This window comes from Branchiostoma floridae, chromosome 17 (assembly GCF_000003815.2).
Source record: "Branchiostoma floridae strain S238N-H82 chromosome 17, Bfl_VNyyK, whole genome shotgun sequence".
In the NCBI taxonomy this organism is placed as follows: Eukaryota; Metazoa; Chordata; class Leptocardii; order Amphioxiformes; family Branchiostomatidae; genus Branchiostoma; species Branchiostoma floridae.
In genome coordinates this window covers 11,611,781-11,617,751 of record NC_049995.1, presented here as the reverse complement: position 1 = coordinate 11,617,751, position 5,971 = coordinate 11,611,781, and positions in this window count along the sequence as shown.

Below are 5,971 nucleotides of genomic sequence, written 5' to 3'. Positions count from 1 at the left end.
TTTGTTATCTTTGAAAGAATTATGTCGTTTTCTGTGTTTTACATTTAACGCCACTAATAAAAAAAACAAAGTTGCCGCAGCATGGTCTATATCTGCAGGGTTCATTTCATACATACAAAAAAGGAAATTGACAATGTTTTTGGATTGATTCGGCTGTTTTTGGATGCTTCATTTGGTGGATGCAAATTTTGACTGCTTCTGGGGAAATTTCTTCTTATTTCCCCGAATGTAATGTTATAGAGCATATACGAATGAGCAAATAGTGGCTCAGGGAAATTTGGAGTCTCAATATCATTCAAATTATTTCTGCTTTATAGTTTTGATATCAAGATATTACCATTGCCATCGAGCAAAGACTTTGATAGTATCAAAATCCATCTCTTATGCTTTTCCGGATTGTTTCTCCACTTCTTTTACATACCATCACCATCACATGATCCAAAAATAAGTGAAAATCCATTTTATTTCCCTTTTATGACTAAGTTCAAATTATTGCATTTTACCAAATATCAGAATTTATGGCTAGTTTCCTAGAGATTAAGACGTTCTTAGTTTGAAATTTACAATATATTGCGTCCATTGACTCATGCAAAAATCGTATTTTTCAAACATGCTGACTGAATTTGTCATTTTAGATGGATATGTGCCAAGTGACTCAAACATTGTAGTCTGAGTCAATTGACTCAATTCTAGTGGTCTGAGTCAAGTGACTGAAATTTGGTGGTCTGAGTAAAGTGACTCAAATCTGGTAGTATTTGTCATATGTCTAATTCTGGTAGTCTCAGTCAAATGACTTTTCAAGTAGTCGCAGTCAAATCATACAAATTTGGTAGTCATTCATTCATTCATTCGTTACTCGAGCTACCGCTATAATGCTACACAAATGTATTATAATTACTAATGCTAATACTACAAAAGTCACAACAACTATGTTGTAATTGCTACAGGAACAGCTATTAGTATTACTACCAGTGTTACTACTAGAACTTAAGTTACATAGTACTACCAGTATTAAACCCACTTTCATCACGTTAGTAACGTGTCTACATTTTTTCGTGGCCACCACTAAGCCTTTTTCTAATTTTTTTTCTATAATCATACAATTCCAAGGAATTGAACCATTGTGAGCGTAACGTGCACATGATATATACATGTTTATACACAATTAGTATTAAAGTCGACCTTCAATAAATAATCTAGAACATGGGGTCTAGAACAACACCCATACATAGGTTCAGCTTGGAGCTTCTCGTCTCTTGGACATAGAATGGTCAAACGGGAGAATAAAGGAGGTACTGGGTATGAATTTGTTTGTTTGTTTGTTTGTTTGTTTGTTTGCTTGCTTGCACCTTTATTTATTCACGAAAGCTCAAATCGACCTGCAAGCCGCTTTTCATTGAGGTTATAATGGTAGAGGCAAGGGTTGGGCAAAGTATATTACAAGAGTTTACATCGTTTTAAGTCCATATGAGTCTTATAAGTCTACAAGTCTATATACACAATGTTTACATACATGGTACAACATACATAATAGGGAGCTGCTACATGAGTCCGTTCATTTCAAGTGAGGAAACATCACTACAATATGATATGAATAAAAGTCCCCTCCCTGTACAAATATACCCTGCTACTGAAACAGTGAGGAAATGTATGTGCTACTAGACACTACAGGGGTGCCAACAATAACAACAATATGTGGCAGTTCTGACTATGCTGTGACTATAGACTCAGGACTGTTGTTTACTCACCAAGGACGCTCGTGATTATTCAGTGCTATAATCAACAAGTCTAGACACATTCATACCACATCCTGCTTACGTGGCCTGGAGTCCAGCCTTGTTCGCTTTGTTCCGCTCCCGAAGGTCGCTACTCGCCAACAGCGACCTTTGGGAGCGGAAGAAAACGAAGAAGGCTGAACTGCAGGCTATGCTAGCGTGCGTACTCTAACATTTCGGTGCATCTACAGACCACCAGCAAGCTTACAGCCTTACTACTCACCTGTGCGTACTCTAACATTTCGGTGCATCTACAGACCACCAGCAAGCTTACAGCCTTACTACTCACCTGTGCGTACTCTAACATTTCGGTGCATCTACAGACCACCAGCAAGCTTACAGCCTTACTACTCACCTGTGTGTACTCTAACATTTCAGTACATCTACAGACCATCAGCAAGCTTACAGTCTTACTACTCACCTGTGCGTACGGCGGCAGTTGTTCCTAACACCAGGACCGCTCATTCTGTTAGAGTCATCTGTTCAGTCCAATCATTGAAGATCAGGGTCTGTAAAAGCAATGGGCATTTTGCCCTTATCATTTTCACTCCACCATACCGTAGTATGGTACCGAGAGAAACTATTGTATTCGTAATGTTTCTGCTTCTTTCTTTTTCTTTCTCCTGTCACAAATTTGCCCTTATCTTCAAAGATTTTCGCTTGAAAGGTGACACAGACTTTCGGATGGCTGCCTTCCTCGCCACTGCATTACTTGTATTAATTACGGAATATTATTGCAAAAAAATCTAGGTGAGTAAGATAAAGATATCATTTAGAGTAAATGTTTGAAAAAGTTCCAGAGAAGTGTTCAGATTCGACGACTGATAGATGGAATTTAGTGTGCAGCACGGATTTGTTGAAGGCGCCCTAACTTTTTCAATACTTTTGATGTAAGGATATGAGGTAACATGATGACTTAGGGGATGGGTAAGTGACATAATGGTAATATTCTACAACGTTGGGGTGGTGGTCAAATGATCTTCGTACAACGAAAAGGTTCTAGTCAACATGCAGACTCGTCGAGGAGTCGTGTCCCAAATATGTTTTCATCTCGGGGGTTTTCTCTTTTAGTTTCTCTCAAATTTGAATGAAAGAACTCTTTTGGATTCTTTGCGCTTGCTGTTGTGTTAGCATCTCACTGAACCCAAACACAGACTTTTTTCTTTATATACTATGACGGCGCCCTGTTAAAAATCTTACAAACGCCTCAGACGCGACTTCATCAAACGAGTGCATAACCTGACTCCATGACCTGTGAGGAAGGACATCACCACATTTTTGGTATGTGCTTAAGACTTCATCAGCTGATTTTGAGACGAGAACACTCCTGGTTGAGCCATACTCGCCAAACCTTCGGCTCCTTCCTCTACCGGGTACAAGTCTGTTTGCAGGCTCGTAAGCTGTACTGCTTTGACTATGAGATCCCGTGCCCCCCCAAGCTGTTGACCGCCGAAAAGAGGCACAAGACATCGTCACGGAAAAACTCGATAGAAAAGATAATATTCGCCAGATTATGCTATAAAAGGTATCTACGTGATCCTGACAAGTTGATCTATCACATACAGTGCATTTGAACTTTTAGATATTATGTTACGGTGAGATTTCAAGAGCTAAAGTTGGCCTTCAAACTGCCGTGAAATGCCTGATTTCGGCGACGATTTCGTACTGCATGGGGGTTTCTGGGCTACCGCTTTCCAGTATATCCAGTATACTTCCGGGTCGCAACAGAGAGGTCATACCAGAGCGCGTAGCCGTGGAGTCCGCGTGTCCTGACTCAGTATCGTTGGAAGCAAGGAGGTTCAGCTGAGTTCAGAAATGGACTATTTACTTGATGTGGCCAAGGACTTGGTCCACACTGAGAATCTGCTGTCTGACGGTTAAACAAACAGGCTTATTTCAAGGGAGTCTGCGGCCAGCACCTGACATACCATGCAACTTTGCCTGATTTTGCCAGTTTTAGAAAAAAGTTTCCCTAAAATATTTCTTTTCGTACTCTCTTAATATACAAATAGAGAGCGCAATTCTTAGGTGTGTTATGGGCGTGACCTTCTTTTCTTTCAGAAAAAGGTTTCCTTTAAAGATTTCCCTTCGTAATCTGTTAGTATACAAAAAGAGAGCGCAATTCTTAAGTGTGTCATGTGTATGTGTATTCTTTCAGAAAAATGTTTCCTTTAAAGATTTCTTTTCGTACTCTGTAATATACAAATAGAGAGCGCAATTCTTAAATGTGTCATGGGCATGACGCACTTTTCTTTTAGAAAAGTTTCCTTGATAGAATTCTCTTTGCTCTCTGTTAGCATACACTTAGAGAGCGCAATTCTTAAGTGTGTCATAGACATGACGCACTTTTCTTTCAGAAAAAGGAAAATGTTTTCTTAAAAGATTGCTTTTCGTTTTCTGATAGTGTACACTTACAGAACGCAGTTGTTAGGTGTGTCAGGGCTTGACCTTTTTTTTCTTTCAGAAAAAGATTTCCTTAAAAGATTTCTTTTCGTACTCTGATACAAAAAGAGAGCGCAATTCTTATGTGTATCATGGGCATGACGCACTTTTCTTTCAGAAAAAAGTTTCCTTAACAGATTTCTCTTCGTTTTCTGTTAGTATACACTTAGCGCAATTCTTAGGTGTATCATGGCATGACGCACTTTTCTTTCAAAAAAAGTTTCCTTAAAAGATTTCTCTTCGTTTTCTGTTAGTATACACTTAGAGAGCGCAATTCTTACGTGTATCATGGCATGACGCACTTTTCTTTGATAAAAGAGAAAAGTTTCCTTCAAAAGATTTCTTTTCGTTTTCTCTTAGTATAAACTTAGAGAGCACAATTCTTACGTGTGTCATGGCATGACGCACTTTTCTTTCATAAAAGAGAAAAGTTTCTTTAAAATATTTCTCTTCGTTTTCTGTTAGTATACACTTAGAGAGCGCAATTCTTACGTGTATCATGGCATGACGCACTTTTCTTTAATAACAGAGAAAAGTTTCTTTAAAAGATTTCTTTTCGTTTTCTCTTAGTATACACTTAGAGAGCGCAATGATTTATGTCTTTCATAAAAGTGAAGAGTTTCTTTCAAATATTTCTCTTCGTTTTCTGATAGTGTACACTTAGAGAGCACAATTCTTAAGTGTGTCATAGCATGACGCACTTTTCTCTCATAAAGGAGAAAAGTTTCTTTCAAATATTTCTCTTCGTTCTCTGATAGTATACACTTAGAGAGCGCAATTCTTAAATGTGTCATGGCATGACGCACTTTTCTTTCATAAAAGAGAAAGGTTTCTTTCAAACATTTCTCTTCGTTCTCTGTTAGCATACACTTAGAGAGCGCAATTCTTAAGTGTGTCATGGCATGGCGCACTTTTCTTTCACAAAAGGAAAAAGTTTCTTTCAAATATTTCTCTTCGTTCTCTGTTAGTATACACTTAGCGCAATTCTTACGTGTGTCATGGCATGACGCACTTTTCTTTTATAAAAGAGAAGGATTTCCTTAAACTGTTTCTCTTCATTCTCTGTTAGTATACATTTGGAGAGCGCAATTCTTAAATGTGTCATGACGCATGACGCATTTTTCTTTTAGAAAAAGGTTTCCTTAAAAGATTTCTTTTCGTACTCTGTTAATATACAAATGGAGAGTGTAGTTCGTAGGTGTGTCATGGGCATGACGCACTTTTCTTTCAGAAAAAGATTTCCTTAAAAGATTTCTCGTCGTTCTCTCACGGTTAGTATACACGTAGAGAACGGAGTTGTTAGGTGAGTCAGGGGCTTGACAATCTTTTGTTTTAGAAAAATGCTTCCTTTTTAAGTTTTCTTCTTTAGTATGTAAGTTTACACCTCAGTTAGTTACTATACACTTTAAAGGCGCAGTTCTCAAGTGTGTCTTTGGCTGGTTTGTCCTCCTCAGTTAGGTTGCGTATACACTTTGAAATGAGCTGTCCGATAGGTTTGACATAGTTTTTTTATCTCCCACACAACTAGTCGAGCAAAGGCAACCATAAACTTTTTACTAGTACGTATAATCTAACTTCCAGTCATCTAGTGTCTATTTGTTTCACAATAGCGCATTATTTCAACATTTAGCCTTACCTTGCCCGTAGAATAATTTATGACACAAAAACTTCTATCTGTACCAAATGGCCGGTCTGCATAGCGTACAATTAATTGTTACTTCGAATTCCATAGAAGTGTACAGCCGTAGTGTAGA